Raw genomic sequence first — 19,102 nt, forward strand, 5'->3', positions numbered from 1 at the left:
AGCAGTGGATTATACAAATGCTTCAAAGGTGGCATCTTCAAAAACCTGTCAAATAAAAGTTGGAATTGTGTGGCATGATCCTTAAGCAATAGAGAAGGAATGAGACTAGAGTATTTCTACCCCCATTCTTAGTATCTTTGGGTATGGGACGAATGACCCAACGCTCATCGTATTCACCTCTATTCATAGACTTTAGCACAATTCTAACCATATGATTAGCAAGTCTCCCTTCACAAAACATCATGCAACAAGCAAGGACTACATCAACAACTTATCAATCATGGATCAAGTTGTACGACGCGAACCTTAAGAAATGGAGAAGGAATGGGACTGGAGAATTCCTACCCCCATTCTGAGTATCTTTGGGTATGGGACGAATGACCCAGCACCCATCGTATTCACCTATAATCATAGACTTTAGCGCAACTCAAATCAAACGATTGATAAGGTCTTCATCAACACTAGAGACATTGGAAATTATTCTCTCTTCATTCATATCACCTCAATTTTGATCAGTCAATCCTCATCCGTTCCACGCAAGGGTCGCATGCTCATTTCTCAATCTTTAGCTTCAGGCATTGCCTATCAGTTCAAACTATGACTTACTTTGTTGCTTTTCCTTAAGGTGCAGACCTTGGCAACCTTCTAGCCTATGGAGTTCATACTTTGGCTTGATCCTTTGCCTCAAGGTGTAGACCTTGGCAAACCCCTTTAGCCCATGGAGTACAGACTCTGGCTTTAATCTTTGCCCATAAGATACAGATCTTGGCATTCATGCCTTATGGAGTTCGAACTCTGGATAAACCTTGTTTGTCCTTATGATTGATCACCATATTTGGTTAGTACCACTTCCTTGCTTGTTAATGTAACACCTCAAAATTTGCCCTCCTCTCTTGGGACTAGCTTTGCATTTTTGCATATCATCTGTAGGTCATTAGGCATGGCATATTTGCATAACATGTGGCTACATTAAGCAAGTCATCCTCCTAGGTCTTGATCAGAAGATAAGAGAGGTTAAGATTCAAGCTGAGGGTTCATTGGACTGGATCACTAATCATCTGAGGATGTGTGGTACAAATTAGGGTTTCATGATTTCTCAAGGAGATTGATCTTCATCTTGGTTGAAATGAGACATCATCATCATCATGGTTTTGTCATCATCCCAGAGATTCCAGAGGTTGATCAGATACCTTGGGATGGTTGGTTTTTACCACTCGTCAACCCTAATCAGTTATATTGGGCCAATCAGGGCTTGTGAAGGAGATGGGGTCTACAATGGATATGGGGATCATCATGTGATTATATTGAGCTTATGGAAGCTAGGGTTTCATCATTGAGCCATTTCATCAGGAGTTTGAGGCTCAGCTTGATCAGTGCACAGCCAAATTCATCTATCAATCAGAAAAGTCAACTGTGGTCAACTGTGCCAGAATTGATGGATTTGGAGGTGGGAGAGGGTTGGATATACTTCATTCATGTCTAAACAAGATTCATTTGGAATTTCAAACATCAAGAATGAAGAAAATAAAGTCAGATGGAAAGTTTCCAAAATGGCAGGTGACCTGTAATTGGAAGTTTCCAAAAATGGAAAGTTTTTCACCACAAAATTACATGTCCAAAAATGCTTCAAATGAAAATTTGTTCAACATGAAAGTTGTAGATCTTGCTCTCACCTTTCCAAAAAGTCCAAGAACTTGAATTTCTCATGTGTGGTTGGCAAGTTGTGATCAAATCATTTTCCAAAAATGCCTAAATTCAAAGTGGCATAACTTTCACATGGAATGGCCAAATTGGATGATCTTTCTTTGAGCAAACCCCATTTCACATGTACTTTCATGATGCATGGTCACATTTCATCAAAAATGATCATGGCAAAAAGTCATTTTTCAAGTGGATTATTTGGAAATTGGTGGGAAAATAGGTGAAATTTCAAGATACTTGGATTTTGCACACAAAGCCTATTCCAACACTTCACAAATGACAAATAGAACTTGCTTGAACTGTCATTGCACTGTTACATTGGCTGGTTTTGAAAAGGACTTTTTGGTTATTTCACTTAAAACTCATTTTCACTAATACACTTGATTTTTGCTAATTGTGATTAATAGATGGATTAGGCATTGGTATATAACATTAATTGTAACAGAAAATGATAATCACATTGCACATTTCAAGATTGTAAAAACTTTTCCCTCCAAAACCTCCAAATTCTCCAAAATTTCTTCACACTTTTTTCCATAATTCTCATTGAATTCTTCATCATTTTCGATCATTCTTGTTGGATCTATCTTCTACAAGACTTGTTGAAGAACTGTTTCATTAATTCAAGGCCAGGAGAGTGCAAAATCGCAACTGTTGGAAGTAAGTTCATTCATGGCAAAATCGAAGGTTCTTGCAACTGGAGCATTGTTGAGCTAAGGCCTGTACTCCATTCAACTTCCACATCATTGTACTGCAACTGTTTTGGTGTTTTAGCCATTGAAACGTCCAGATTCATCACTGCCATCATCACAAGGTGCATTTTCAAATTCCTTCATTGATTAAATTGTGATATGGTTTGTGTAGATCTTTCAACGTAGAGTAGCATGCAACTTGTGGTTTTGATTTTGGTTGAGTATCGAGTGAGTTATCGTGATTTGAACGTTTGGATAGGAAACTTAAATCGATCGATCCCGTTGATACGTTGAGAGTTAGGTTAAATGCTTGCCATATCCATGATGTATGTGTTTAGACGAATCCATTGATGTATAGCATGATTATTTTGGTTGAGTTTCGTTCATGTGCATTTTCTGGAAAATTTTGTTGTGGTGTTTGTTGAAGATGATGAAGAATACATGTTTGATCCGGATTTTTACATTTCCATTTCAAATTCGTGTTTCCCTCCGGATCTGGCCAATGAGAACGCGCCACTGCATTAATGAATACGGCGTCGTTTTGCTCTCGTGCTTAAGAATTACAAAAATGCCATTTCTGAATTTAATTTTCACTATTTCATTTTCTTTTTCATTTGTTATTTCATTTTGATTCATGTTCTTAGAAAATTCATAACTAATTCATTTCTTGTCCAAATTTTGTGAGGTTTTTTGCATTATTCTCCTTGTGATGTGTAGTTTTTAATGGTGATTTTTAATATTTTTGTGCACGTGTGAAAAAATAAATTGCTTAGGGATTGTTTGGATGTATGCTTCATGTATATGCTTTTCCATTTCACTCATAAAATGATGATGCTTCCATAGAAATGTTTGAAATTTTGCATGCATGTTCTAGACTCTTTGCTGGTGATTTTGATATGTGGTTTGCAATTTTTGAATCCCTGGTTGATGAGATATGAATTTTTGAATAGAGGTGTGACAATTTGTGTCACACCATGCTTGGTGAATTTCATGATTTTATTTGATGTGCTTAGGGACATTGGATTGAGCCAAATTTTTGCATGATTGGGCATATGGATGTTGAGAACACATGGGAATTTTTCTGGATTTATTGATGGCATTTCCTATTGGATTGGGATTTTATTTGCTGTTTGGTCATTTGTTGATTTTTTGTGACACATGTTGGCATTTGATTTGTGAAATTCTGGTTATTGATTGGATGAATGTGAAATTTGGTATGAGCATTGTAGACACATTATAGGTCATTGTGGTTTTGATCCCATTCATTTATCATATTTCATTTATGTTTTATGATTGATGGAAGTTGATGATTGTTTTGATGCCTTGTGTTGGCTTGCTTTAACTTGTCTGAATTTTATGAATTTAATTTCCATACTTCCTCTGGTCCAAATAGCATGAAATTTGGTATGCTACTCATTGAATGTGTTCTGTTTAGGTTGGATTTTTTGTGGAATTTATTGAGCTGTTTTGATATTGATTTGATTGTGATCATTCTGTTTGGTCTTTTGAGGTTGCAAATGGCATGCTTTGTGATATTTTGTTTATGAAATGATGATGATGAATGATATGAGCATGGGACCAATGGGATTTGTTTCTAATTTGTTTGATTGTGATTTTGATTGATTTTCACTTGCTGTTTTGAATTTTTCACCTCCTTTGGACCCTAGGCTTGTCCTAGTGGTCTTGTTTCTCACTTTTGAATTGTGTTTCAGGTTGAGATGCAAATGCTTTAAGGAGAAAAATGCAAGTTGATTAAATTGAGTTTGGTTGCTTGTTGTGAACTAACTTGTGTGTTTTGTAGGATGCTTGGCTCACTTGCTTTGAGCTTGTGCTTGGCTCACTTGAGTTGATTGTGCTTTGCACATTGCATTGTCTGATTATACATTGTCTGTTGGTTCTTAACTTGTCTGTGTTGACTTTGTGACTTGAATACTGACTGTATTAGATTGATTTCAGGTACCATAGTCGCTTTAGTTCTTTAAGAACTTGTTGTGCTGCTGCTTGGTTGTATAAACCAATTGAGGTAGACTCTCTTGTCTCCATGTAGTCTGGAAGACCTGGCTTGTTATTTAGCCAGGCAACTGTCTGAAGTCCTCCTTAAGAGGCGATGTTTGTGATTGTTTAACTTTGTCCCCAAGCAGGAAAAGACCTTGATTAAGGCAATTGGCGGACAAAAGAGATACGCAATCTATCTCCCTCTATTCTGTTGAGTCGTCCCTCTGCTCACACCACTGTGTTGACGCATTGGGACATTAACCCAAGATCAGTTGAGTCAGAGTCTTGAGTGTAGAAGGGTTCCTCCTTTCTGGACCCACGCTCCTTTGTCTGAAGCTCTCCCTGGCCAGGGATAAGAGCTGTGAAGTCTCATCTTCACTCACCTTTCATCTGCTTCACCCTGACTCTCAATGTCAAGGTTAAGAGCGAACACTACCCTGTACAGTTGACTTGCCTCGGCAGTCCACCCTTGTTTGAGCCTCACTTGACTGGATATAGTGTGTGCTATTTGAAATGTTTGCTTTATTTTGATTGAGCATGTGTGTTTTGCTTTTCCTGGTTAGGATTAGCTTGCTGTTGTGCAAGTAGGTAGAAACCATAACATAGGGCAATGATGCATGATAACACCTAGGCTCGAGTCCAGCTCCCTAGTAGTGTGTCTCCCTTTGTATCTGGTTAGAATTTCTTTCCCGTTCAGGGGAACTACGTCGCCCTGATCCTCATACCAGATGAGGTACGTAGGCAGGAGACCGTGCGAGGTCTCTCCGGGCACCCTTTTTTTTCTTTTTGTGTGTGTTTGCTTGTTAACCCTCTTGTGTGTCAGGATATGGATGTAAGCCCAGCGATTGGCTGTCCGTATCCTGATTGTGTTTGTTTGGTTCGGAAGCCGATGTAAGTCCAGCGATTGGCGTTCGGGTTCCATGTTTGCCTGAGTTTATGTGTGTCTTGTTTGGCGTGCGTGAGCCGAACTACGGCAGCTCTGATTCTCGTTACAGACGAGATACGTAGGCATAGGATGCGATGTCCTAGCGAGCCCTCTCCTCTTTTACCCCACCTGTGTTGTCTTCGGTGTGTGTGTGTGTGTGATGTTTGTTTTAGCAACCTTTTCTTTCTTTTAGAGCGCGGATCCCGTCGAGTGCGACGGACGTGAGGGGTGCTAATACCTTCCCCTTGCGTAACCGACTCCCGTACCCTTTCTCTTTGGTCGTGAGACCATGCTTTTCCCAGGTTTACTTCGAGCGTTTCCTTTCCCTCTTTTGGGATAAATAACGCACGGTGGCGGCTCTGTGTTGTTTTATTTCAGCTCGCCGGTTGTTTTTCGCGGATGCGACAGCTGGCGACTCTGCTGGGGAATTACAAGATGTTGACCTGTGCTGGTCCATCTTCCCTAAGCGAGTCTCTCCTAGCGTTCTAGGATAGTTTAGGTTGCTTGTGCCGCTTTATTTATTGCATTTATTATTCTGATTGTGTATATATTTGCATAAATATTTGCATGCATCATACTATCATGTTGCCGTCCTCTGTGCAGGTGGTTCCTCTGTTTTGGGGTGGGTGTTATGAGTGGGGCTAAAACCCAGGCCCGAGTATACACCTAGGATTAGTGTGGTCTCACGTTCCTCACATGCCGGTTGGGCATGCTGTTGCGACGTGACATACCACAAGTCGGACGAGGTTCATCTGAGAGTGCTTTTCCTCAGTGGGGTTTTCCACTTTGGTCGGGTTACCTCTTTTGGGCTATTGACTCTGGTGACCGATCATTTCCCGGATCTTTGGTTTAGACGATCTTAAGGGAGCTACAATGGCACACCCAAAAGGGCAAACCCATTGAGTATCTCTGCCCGATTGTCGAGACTATTATCCGCCTTAGGATGACCTGATTAGAATTTACCTGTGAGGGGAGGGTGATTCTTACAGATGCATGTTCAGATGGTGACTTTGATGGTAACTATTGGTTCCGTTGATCAGAGTCCTATTTATAAGTCGGATTTATGGCCATTTATTTCTGAGACGCCGGAGCGTTGTCCGAGTTATTTATCAGTGGGGATCCGTTTATTTCGGGATTCCCCGGTCCGATTCAGATGGTTATGGTGATCTGCTCAGAGATTGTCTGATGATGATGGTGATGTATCTTCCGTTTATTTCGGAACCCTTGAGTTGGATTTGTGGTTGCATTTTACTTCAGATGGTTGTGATCAGTTCAGAGATCAGGGTTGTGATTCAGAGCAACAGATGTTCAGATGACTTGGAGGATGGCAGTGCATTGCATTCATTCATCAGCATCATTACATTTTGCATTTATCTGCATCTAACACATGTTTACCCATATGCAGGGACCCTTTTGATCGAGATCCTGGTTGAGAGACTTCTTAGACATGAGGAGGCCCGGTTTAAAGGACGATGTTGCCTATAGCTTCTTTGACCCAGAGATCAGTGTGTTGAAGGATATGATAGCTTTGATTACACCCGACCATGTGGGGATGTTTCGAGAGGTATATGGGGGTATTCTGAAGATGGTTTTCAGACTCACTGACAGAGATAGGAGCGCCATTCATACTCTCATCCAGTTCTATGATCCTGGTTTGAGGTGCTTCGTCTTCCCAGATTACTTATTGGGGCCTTTGATGGAGGACTATGCTGATATCTTGGGCATCCAGATCAGAAATCAGGTTCCTTTCTATGCTACTAAGGAAGAACCCGATATTGGAGGGATTTCCCGTGCTCTTTATTTGAGTCCGGAGGTGGTGAAGGGAAGTTTGAAAGAGAAGGGGAAGTTGTCTGGTTTTCATCTGAGTTTCCTAGAGGCTAAGGCTAAGGAGCATGCTGAGTTGGGTAACTGGAAAGTTGTCTGTGCTTTGATTGTTGCGGGCATTTATGGGATCATTCTGTTTCCTAACCAGAAGAGCTTCGTGGATATTAACGCCATTCGCTTGTTTGTTCAGAGGAATCCTATCCCTACCTTGATCGGAGATGTCTATTACTCGGTCCACAATCGGAATGAGAAGAGGCGTGGGGGGTTGATTCGATGTTGCACTCAATTGTTATACAAGTGGTTTATGGGTTATTTGCCTTCCAAGGGTGCTTTTGTTTTGCTTGGCCAAAATGTTAATTGGGCAACCAAGTTGATGGGTTTGAGGGCCAAGGACATAGCTTGGACTCACAATAGTGGGGTTGGACAAGATTTCGTCTGCAGTTGTAGGGGTTTTCCCAATGTGCCACTTATAGGAGTGCAGGGTTGCATTAATTATAACCCGACACTTCTTAAGAGACAAATGGGATTCGCTATGGAGCTTCCTCCGTTCAAGAGTGAGGTTCAGGAGACTTTGTACTTCCCAGCTGAGGGCAATCAGGCCAGGTTGAAGCAGGTAGCTGAGGCATGGCGTAGCATTCAAAGGAAAGGCAAGGTTTCTTGGGGTAGAGCTAATAACAGATTTTTTCCTCCGTTCGATGACTGGCTCAGTAAGAGAGTGGAGCTTACTTGTCTACCCTTTCCTATGGTCGATCCTTGGTATCCGTTGGTTGAGGAATCTCCTTCTTCTGTTGGTATGGATGAGTTCCTAGAGATGAAGCGGGAGAGAGATCAGTTGCTTGCAGAGAAAGCGGAATTGGAGATGACTGTTGCTCGGGTTCAGATGGCTAACCAGGAGATCAAAGGGAAGATGGAAGATCAAGACAAGCGACATGCCCTGGAAGCAAAGCGCTTTGAGATGGATACTGCCTACTATGGGAAGGTCAGTCAGGCTTTGGCATCTTCAACAAAGGAGCACGACGTCACCAAAGAGAGATTGGCTAGAGCTTCAAAGGTCATTGAAGATGAGAAGAGGAGGCAAATCCTCGTGAGAGATCAGAGAGACGCCAGAGCCAGAGTGCTCGCTGTAGAGTGGGAAGCGGAGAAAGCAAAGATCATCGCCGAGAGAGATCATTACCTTGCTGAGAGGGATCATTACTTCAGGCAGATGAAGATTCACCAGAAAGAGGTGGGGAGATTACAGCAGGAGAACACCGAGCTCAGGTTTGCCGCGGAGTTTGCGAAGATGGTTGATGAGATCGGACCTTCTGTGGGACCCTCATCAGGCTAGCTTTATCATTTGTGAGGATTACCGTCAGGCTTGTTGACGGAATTCATTTGCTTGTATTTCTTTCCCGATTCTGGAAATCTGTATCTGATTTGATGTATGACTATGGCACTTATTATGCATTTTGTTATGTGATGGTTATTTTCATTCAGTGATTGATCTTCAAGCTTTATTTGCTTTACTGTATGCACTCACACAGCACACACACATGGTTGGGGGTATTTTGCTAAATCATATATCTCTGATCTGTATGATGAAATCAAATGCTGAATATCAAAATATTGCTGCCGGGTTATTATTTTGTCTCGATGAAGCCAGGATCAAAAGACAAAGTGTTCCGCATATGGATAAACACTGCATTCATGCATGATCATAATAACTTGTGTTTTATTTTGCAGGTATCTGTTGCTAACGTGCTTGATTGTTTCAGGAATCATTGCTCGTGCTCGCAGAGTTGTACCTTTGCACTCAACTGATAACATGAAATTATATCATATTTTAGGACTTAATTCAATTAAATTTTATCATTATTTATTTCAGTTCACTTCATTTTATTAGATATTACGCGGTATTTTCTTCCTATTTGTCTCAGGTGGCTTATTTTGAAGCACAAGTAAAAATGGAAGAAAAGGAGGTGCAAAAAGGAGAGAAAATGAACCAAATATCAAAGCCCAGCCCAAAGTACAAGAACACAGGTGATGTGCCTGTGACGGACGTCACAGAGGCTGTGACGAGCGTCACGCCTTGCACACTCCTGTGACGAACGTCACACATGGTGTGACGAACGTCACACCATTCCCCTACATTTTTGGCGCAAGGAACGCTTCAGAGACGTTGAGGGAGAGTTGAAGCCGATGTCCACGCCTAAGTACTTTGCACGTTGAAGACCTTTGGAAGCGGGAGCAGTTACTCAAGGCACCAATATAAATAGCCACTTGCCAAACCTAAAAGGGTTCCACGTTTTTTCCATATTTTTCCTTTTGCCGTTTTCGCTTTTGCCTTTTTCTCTTCCAACAACTTAAGCATTATTTTTACAGCATTGCTTTTACGAGTTTTACACTATTTCCCTTGCAATTTCTATTCCCTTTTTAGCATTTAGTTAATTCTTTTCGCATAATAGTTTCTACACCGGAAACTATTGTGTACCTTTTTATCGGATTTAACCTTACGTTAGAATCCAGTTTTTTATTTCCTTCGTTTTAATTTGTTGTTTAATTGAAGAATCCAAGAACAAATCCTACCGGCTTGTGGTGGAGTGTTCAAGACTACTGTTTAACTTATTCAGGTTCTTTAATGATTATTTAATGCTTTGTTTTATTATTTATTTATATTATCTGCCTGGGATGAGTCTGTTTATGCATGATAAGTATTTAAGTTTGTTTAGCATGTCTGGCTAATTCGCTTAGATATCGGTATGTAAAGTAAGCGGAATAAGGGATCAGAACTAAGTCGGTTTAATTAAATTTAAAATTAAAATCACTCTTTTTGCGGTCTCAATTTACAGGGTTAATAACAAAGGTTTTTTTTACGAAGGTAAAAGACATAAAGAAGTTAAAATCAATAGAGCGAGAGTTTGAGGTTTTAACTGGACAGTGTAAATTAGACATTAATTCTAGATCAGGGCGAGAGCAAGTTTTAGAGTTAATTAAATTCCGATCTTTTCCAAAAAGTATTTTTAAAGATTGAATGTGAGGACGAGAGTTAAGCACTCGAATTTAATTATATAACCTAAGTCAACAGAGCGAGAGTTTGAGATAAGGGTGTTTAAACGGTCAGTGTTTTCTTGAAAAGAGTTTCTATGGACTGTATTGCTTCCAAAAAATGGTTTTTTGACTTAATTATAAGTGACAGCTACATTAACATAAAATCATGGTTTATTCAACAGAGCGAGAGTTTGAGATAAAACCTTTAATCAATAAAGTCAACTGAAAAGATTTATTTTAAAACCAAGAAACCGACAAAGAATTGATTCCCTAATTACGACGAACTACATACCGATATCCGCTTTATTAATATTTAATCTAGATCTTAGTTTAGTTTTTAGTTTTCCCCCAAACAATCGAACATTATCCACCTTAGCTTTACGAAGTAACCTTAGATAACGGTATATCGATTCATAAGTCCCTGTGGGATCGATATCTTTTAAAACTACGCGATAGAACTGTGCACTTGCAGTTTGTACCCCAAATTCGACTCACGAAGTCGAGCGATCAAGTTTTTGGCGCCGTTGCCGGGGACTTTTATTTAATCGATATCGTAACTCTTCCGTTACGCTGTAGAGACTAAGGTTTCTTTTTCTTCTATTCTTTCTTTCGTTGATTTGTATGCCACGCACTCGCTCACAAGGCGAACCGCTCTATTTACGAATCAACGATATCGAACTATATCTCCGAGTCCTACGACGAATTCGGGAATATCGTGTTGCAAACAATCTCCCTCCTGTAGAATTTCCTGATTTCAAAAACATTTTTCCTTCGATACCCGAGATGGCAGAACCAGCTCGTGCTCTTAGAGATTACGCCGCCCCATCGCAAGATGAACCGCATTCAAGTATTGCTCCACCCGCAATCGAAGCAAACAACTTCGAACTTAAACCTTCGCTGTTGCAGGCAGTGCAACAGAACCAATTCTCTGGAAATCCTACCGAGGATCCAAACCTTCATTTATCCATATTTGTCCAATACGCTGATACTGTTAAAGCTAATGGTGTCACTTCAGAGGCAATTCGACTTCGTCTTTTTCCTTTCTCATTAAGAGATAGCGCTAGAAGATGGCTTCAGTCTCTCCCTTCCAACTCTGTCACCACATGGAACGAGTTGAAGAAAGTTTTTCTTGCCCGATACTTTCCGCCAAGCAAAACAGCTATGTTAAGAGCCCAGATAAACAGATTTAAACAGAAAGACAACGAGTCTCTTTTCGAAGCATGGGAAAGATACAAAGACATGATGAGACTTTGCCCACACCATGGTTTGGAAGACTGGTTAGTAATTCACACATTTTATAATGGTCTCTTGTACAACACAAGGTTAACAATAGACGCCGCTGCAGGTGGTGCATTAATGAACAAACCTTATGCTGATGCTTACCAGCTTATCGAGAGCATGGCCCAAAACCACTATCAGTGGGGGACCGAACGAACAATGGTGGAAAAACCTCAAACGAAAAATGGCATGTACGAGATAAGTAACCTTGATCACGTCAATGCAAAAGTGGATGCTTTGGTCTAGAAAATTGAAAGTTTAAATGTATCACCTCCAGCCGCCGTGGTTGCTATAACTCAGAATTGCGAGGTCTGTGGAATCCAAGGTCACACTCCTACGGATTGTCAACTCTTAACAGGAATCCAAGCAGGGCAAGTAAACTACGCTCAAGGAAGCCCCTACTCGCATACCTATAACTCAAATTGGAAGAACCATCCAAACTTTTCATACAAGAGTAATAATGCTTTGTACGCACCTGGACAATCTCCAAATCAAGCCCCAGCTATACCTCCGGGATATCAGAAACCGAACCCATCCATGCCTAACAATAACGCCCCTAGGAAATCCAACTTGGAAATCATGATGGAAAACTTTATAGCTTCCCAACAACAAACCAATAAAGATTTCTTAAACCAGAATGTACACACTGGCGAACAACTTAAACAACTAACAAGCAAAGTAGATGCCCTGGCTACCCATAACAAAATGCTGGAAACACAAATATCACAAGTAGCTCAACAACAAGTGCCTACTGCTGCCCCAACTGGTACATTCCCTGGACAGCCCCAACCTAACCCGAGAAGCCACGCTCATGCAATCATATTAAGAAGTGGAACGGAAGTGGAAGGACCGTCTGATCCAAGGATAGAAAACCAAAACTCTAAAAAATCAACTGAGGAAAGTGAACCTAAGGAAAAGGAAGAGAGTAATAAGGAAACCATAGAAAAGAAGGAACCTTATGTACCTCCACCACCTTATAAACCACCTATCCCTTACCCTCAAAGGCTTGTTAAAACCAAAGATGCGGGCCAATTTAGAAAATTTGTTGATCTCCTTAAACAATTAAACGTTACAATTCCGTTCACCGAAGCTATTACGCAGATGCCCTCATATGCTAAATTCTTAAAAGAAATTCTTTCTAATAAGAGGAAACTTGAAGATAGCAAAACCGTTACACTCTCTGCCGAATGTAGCGCTATAATCCAAAACATGCCTCCTAAACTCAAGGATCCGGGTAGTTTCTCTATACCCTGTCACATAGGAAAATTTGTCATCGACAAAGCCTTATGCGATTTAGGAGCCGGAATTAGCGTTATGCCTTTATCCATATGTAAGAAACTGGAAATGGGAGAATTAAGACCAACCAAAATGTCTGTGCAACTAGCAGATTGTTCCATAAAATATCCTGTAGGAATTCTTGAAAACGTTCCCGTACGCATAGGTCAATTCTACATTCCAACTGATTTTACAATTATGGACATTAGAGAATATGATATTACACCCATTATACTGGGAAGACCGTTCTTAGCAACTGCCGGTGCAATCATAGACGTAAAACGAGGACGACTCACCTTCGAAGTAGGTGAAGAGAAAATTGAGTTCATTCTTTCCCAATTCTTGAAAGCACCTGCAATAGAAGATACATGTTACTTCATGGATATCATCCATGAATGCATAAAAGAAGCAGAGTTAGAAGAAGACAAATCATCCGACTACCTTGTAGAAGACAAATCTAACCAATGTTTAGCAATAACACCGGACCCTACGCAATGTCTTAACAAACCAACCCTCGACCTGAAAACACTTCCCAAAAATCTGAGATATGAATTCCTAGACTCAAAACTTGAACGACCTGTGATAGTCAATGCAGACCTAGGAAGACTCGAAACAGAAAAACTCCTACATATCTTAAGAAAATATCCAACCGCACTAGGCTACCACATCACCGATCTTAAAGGAATAAGTCCTTCTATTTGTATGCACCGCATCATGCTAGAAGAAGACTGTAAAACCTCTAGAGAACACCAGAGGAGACTAAATCCGATCCTGAGTGAGGTAGTAAAGAAGGAAATAACCAAGTTATTAGAAGCAGGCATTATATATCCTATATCTGATAGCAAATGGGTTAGTCCTGTACACGTAGTACCAAAGAAAGGAGGCATAACCGTTATTGAAAACGAAAAAGGGGAAACTATAACTAAACGAATCGAATCGGGATGGAGAATGTGCATCGACTATAGGAAACTAAACAAAGCAACCCGAAAAGATCATTTCCCTTTACCATTCATTGACCAGATGTTAGAACGATTAGCAAAACATTCACATTTATGTTATCTAGACGGTTATTCAGGCTTCTTTCAAATACCAATTCACCCTGATGACCAAGAAAAGACAACGTTCACGTGCCCTTTTGGTACCTTCGCTTATAGACGAATGCCGTTTGGCCTGTGTAATGCTCCTGCAACTTTTCAAAGATGCATGATGGCAATTTTCGCCGACTTTCTCGAAAACATCATGGAAGTATTTATGGATGACTTTTCCGTATACGGACAAAGTTTTGAAGAATGCCTTGAAAACCTAGAAAGAGTTCTTGAGCGATGTGTAAAAGTAAACTTAGTACTTAACTGGGAGAAGTGCCACTTTATGGTACAAGAAGGAATTGTTTTAGGACACATCATCTCGAACAGAGGAATTGAAGTAGACAAAGCCAAAATAGAGGTAATCGAAAATCTTTAACCCCCAAGAACCGTGAGAGAAGTACGAAGCTTTTTAGGACACGCCGGTTTTTACCGACGATTCATCAAAGACTTCTCTAAGATAACTAAACCTTTAACCGGACTATTGATGAAAGATGTTGAATTCATATTCGACGATAACTGTTTAAAAGCATTTCAAACGCTTAAGCAAGCATTGATCTCCGCACCCATAATGCAGACACCCGACTGGAATGAACCATTCGAAATAATGTGTGATGCCATCGATTATGCTGTAGGTGCTGTTTTAGGACAACGAAAGGATAAAAAGCTTCACGTTATATATTACGCAAGTAGGACCCTAGATGAAGCGCAGATGAATTACGCCACTACCGAGAAAGAACTCCTAGCAGTGGTATTTGCGCTAGATAAATTTCGTTCCTACTTGGTCGGAGCCAAAATAATAGTTTACACTGATCACGCCGCTATCAAGTACCTCTTAACAAAAAAGGATGCTAAACCTAGACTCCTAAGATGGATCTTGTTGCTACAAGAGTTCGATTTAGAAATAAAAGACAAGAAAGGAACTGAAAACGTAGTAGCAGACCACCTCTCTAGACTTGAGAACCTTGAACCGGAAAGAACATCAATTAATGATGATTTCTCGTATGATAAACTTATAGCTACTTTGGAAGAGAATAACTCTGACAAGCCAGTAGAAACCACCTTAGCTATATCTGTCACACCATGGTACGCTGATCTCGTCAATTATTTAGCTGCCAGAATAGTTCCACCTACTTTATCTTACCAGCAGAGGAAACGATTCTTCTACGACATAAAACACTATTACTGGGATGATCCCTTACTTTTCAAAAGGGGCCCCGACGGTATCTTCCGTCGATGTATACCCGAAGAAGAGGTAGAAAATATAATCCAACACTGCCACTCCGCTCCTTATGGTGGACACACAAGTACATCCAAGACCTGCTCTAAAATCCTACAAGCCGGCTTTTATTGGCCAACTATATGGAAGGACGTACATGCGGCTATTAAGGAATGTGACAGATGTCAACGCACAGGAAACATATCTAGACGTGACGAGATGCCACAAAAGGGTATTTTGGAAGTAGAGATTTTCGACGTGTGGGGAATAGACTTCATGGGACCTTTTCCATCCTCTTTCGGTAACAAATACATACTCGTGGCAGTAGACTACGTTTCAAAATGGATCGAAGCTATAGCTTCTCCAACAAATGACACCCGAGTAGTAACTAGACTCTTTAAGAATATAATATTTCCGAGATTTGGCATCCCAAGAATAGTAGTCAGTGATGGTGGATCGCACTTTATATCCAAGGTACTCGAAAAACTATTGTTTAAATACGGCGTGAGACATAGGATAGCGACACCTTACCACCCTCAGACCAGTGGGCAAGTGGAAGTGTCCAATAGAGAGATTAAACAAATATTAGAGAAAACAGTCGCCACTTCAAGGAAAGATTGGTCATTAAAATTACCAGAGGCTTTGTGGGCATACCGAACTGCTTATAAAACCCCCATAGGGACGACCCCATTTAAACTCATTTATGGAAAATCCTGTCACCTCCCGGTAGAGTTAGAGCATAAGGCCTATTGGGCTATTAGAAATCTGAATTTAAACTATAAGGCCGCCGGCGAAAAGAGAATCCTTGACATAAACGAATTAGAGGAACTCAGAAGAGACGCCTATGAAAATGCCAAAATCTACAAAGAAAGAACAAAACAATGGCATGACAAGCGTATATCAAGGAAAACCTTCAAGCAAGGCGACACAGTCCTTTTATTTAACTCTAGACTAAAGCTATTCCCGGGAAAACTACGATCCAGATGGTCAGGTCCTTTTCATATCACTAACATCTTTCCCAGTGGAGCGATAGAAATTAAAGGCAAATCCACAGAACCGTTCACTGTAAACGGGCAACATCTAAAACATTATCACTATGCGGAAACCAACGAAGATTCGCAAATCCTACACTTAGACGAAATGCCCCCAGGATCAATAGATTATACTTAACAGTTTCTTTGTCGAGCTTGCGACATTTAAACAAAGCGCTTAGTGGGAGACAACCCACAATTATTTTATTGTTTTCTTATTCTATTATTATCATTTTCATATTTCTTCCTCAATTATTCTTTTAATTTCTGTTTAGTATTCATTCCTGATTTATTTTAATTCAAAAAAAAAAATAATAATAATAATAATAATAATAACTTTTTTCCTTCTTTCGGCATTTGGCCAAATCCTAACTAAAACTCATGTTTTCTTTTCTCTAGCTAACACTAACCAGATGGGACATATTGATCGTATGGGTATCAAATTCAGAGGAATGGCTCAGAAACAAAAGTTTGACGAACTAGCCACTAGAGAGATGCTACCTAGTTTATATGCTGATGATTGGGCTATGACTGCCCTTGGACTAAGAGAAAGTGTCCTGTATTTGCTGAATCAGATAGGATGGGAGACATCCCCTATCCTAAGACATTTCGCCACCTACCGGAGACTCACACTAGAATTCCTTAGCTCATTAATCTATCTACCCAGCCATGGAAAAGGAATTAGCAGAGGTTTTATCCAGTTCAGAATGTTCAACATGGAGTACCAATTTAATATTAGAGACTTTACAAACCTATTGGGTTTTCCTACCTCCTTTGACACATTCACAGTAAGCCAGGAAGAACTTTTTGAATATAGAGAACTTGAACACTTTTGGGGTAGTTTGACTGGAAATGATGAACCCGAGGACCATGAGTTTCTCCCTGGAAACATTCATAACCCGGCCTTCCGTTACTTCCATGGGATCCTCACCCACACCTTATTTGGAGAGAAGCCAGACAGCACTTCAGTTTCACGTGATGAACTCTTCATCCTATTCTGTGCTTCTCAGAACCATCCAGTAAACGGTGCCACCTTTATGCTAGCAAATTTAGACCACCTTATCCAAGATGAGCGAGCACCCATTAGAATAGGCGGTTTGATAACCATGATTGGTAACGCTATCGGGTTACGTCAGTCGATTCTCGACCTAAGCCCTTTTTGTGGCATTACTACTATGAGTATACCCTTCCTCTTCAACACCTTGTTTATAGCAAACCTAGGATCTGATGAGTTTGAGCTTATTATTAATAACCAGGTTCTTTGCCTATTTACCTTACCCGATCCTAGGACTAGTATTCATGACCGCAACAACTGGCTCTACAATCTGAACGAAACCCCCACTCCTGCTAGATCCACTGAATCCATCCAGGACTATGAGATTTGTGATGACTATGAGATTTATAATGACCAGATCCCTTATGCTGAATCTGACCCTCAGACACCATCTGGCTATTATGATATTGACCCTCCTCCTCAGCCTCTTCAGACCGAAGAATCAGCAATATCCGACCTCCGGCATCATATGCCCGGAACTGATTATAGCACCGCCATTGAAGCTTTGATGTCAGAACAAGACGCCCTCAGAGAAGAATTTACTGACATGAGACACGAAGTTCTAGGATACATGAGCAGTATGACAGATCAGTTTCACGAATTGCTACACCGTGTTAACTCTTTTGCTCCTCCGACCAGAGATCGTGCAGATGGATAGATTTTAGTATTTTTCTTAGCTATCTAGTTTTAAGTTAGATTATTCATTAATGTTATTTGAATTCATGTTCGCATTTGTTTCCTTTTCACATTTCTTTTGTTTTGTTTTCTTTCCAATATTACATTATGATCATTTTATTGAAGCTATTTATTTAATTTTATTATGCAATAGCTATTATATTCTCTACTATTGCTGCCTATAACCTATTGAATTATTCATGCAATATTATGCAAAGTAGAATAGCATGCAAGATAAATTAATTAGCAAGATAAAATAATCTAAAAACAAAACAAAATAATAAAAATAAATCCATTACCAAAGTAATTCTGTAGAACGCTACTGAAGCCTTGCCAAAAAGAATGTGTGACGAGCGTCACACAATTTATGACGAACGGCACGCCAAGAGCCTGTTACGAGCGTCACACCCCTGTGACGAGCGTAACACCTTTCTGACTAGGTGAACGTTACATAGCCGTTGGAGACGAACGTTACACCTTTCAATTTTTATCTTCCCCATTTATTCACATTTACCCACATTTATTTACTTTTCAACCACTTTTTTTTCTCCAACTTCCAAATTCTTTTCCTATAAATACCTATCAAACTAACCATTCTCTCCCATCCAATACATTTCTTTTCTCTCCAAATTACTCCTTCAAATTCATTCATCACTATGGCGGGAAATCAGAATTTCGGAAATATCATCTTCCGATCCGAAGACGAAAATTATCAAAGGGAGCAATTCGAGTGTTTCCAACAGCGAGGCGTCGTCTCCACCAGGTACCCTGATTTTACTTGTTTACACCAATTAGGATTACTCCAAGGTATCGAATGGATGCTCCGTCAAGCCGACTTAACCTTTCTATGCACCCATAACCAACCAACATACCCCCCCTAACTTTAGAATTCTTAAGTTCATACGCATACACCACTTCCGCCGGTGAAGATGATTTTTTAACCGGCACCGCAACCTTCCGAATGTTCAACACCGAGTACTCCTTAACCCAAAACCAATTGAGTACCATGCTACAATTTCCCACAGAAGGTCAAGTCTACCCCAGAATCCCTCCCGAAATAAACTGGAGCACAGTTGCCATTTCCACCCTTTTTAAGAAAATATCCGGTCTAGATGCCTACAACTGGGAAGAACTCCTTCTTTCCCACATACATAACCCAACCATCCGATATTTTCTCCGGATCCTACAAAACACAGTTTTTGGAAGACCAAACAACAGTAAGGTCAACGCAAAAGAACTATTCTTCCTCGAATGCGTCTTCGAACCGACTGCTAAGGTAAACACCGCCTCTTTTCTACTTCATCATATCCGCACCTTATGTGCT

At 40.4% G+C, this 19,102-nt stretch overlaps 1 pseudogene; it reads right to left on the minus strand.

Moving 5' to 3' along the window:
- Window positions 1–11,332: 11,332 nt before the first annotated feature.
- Window positions 11,333–11,432, minus strand: LOC127109226 (uncharacterized; annotated as a pseudogene).
- Between the last annotated feature and the right edge of the window lie 7,670 nt (window positions 11,433–19,102).

The sequence above is a fragment of the Lathyrus oleraceus genome, chromosome 7, assembly GCF_024323335.1.
Source record: "Lathyrus oleraceus cultivar Zhongwan6 chromosome 7, CAAS_Psat_ZW6_1.0, whole genome shotgun sequence".
In the NCBI taxonomy this organism is placed as follows: Eukaryota; Viridiplantae; Streptophyta; class Magnoliopsida; order Fabales; family Fabaceae; genus Lathyrus; species Lathyrus oleraceus.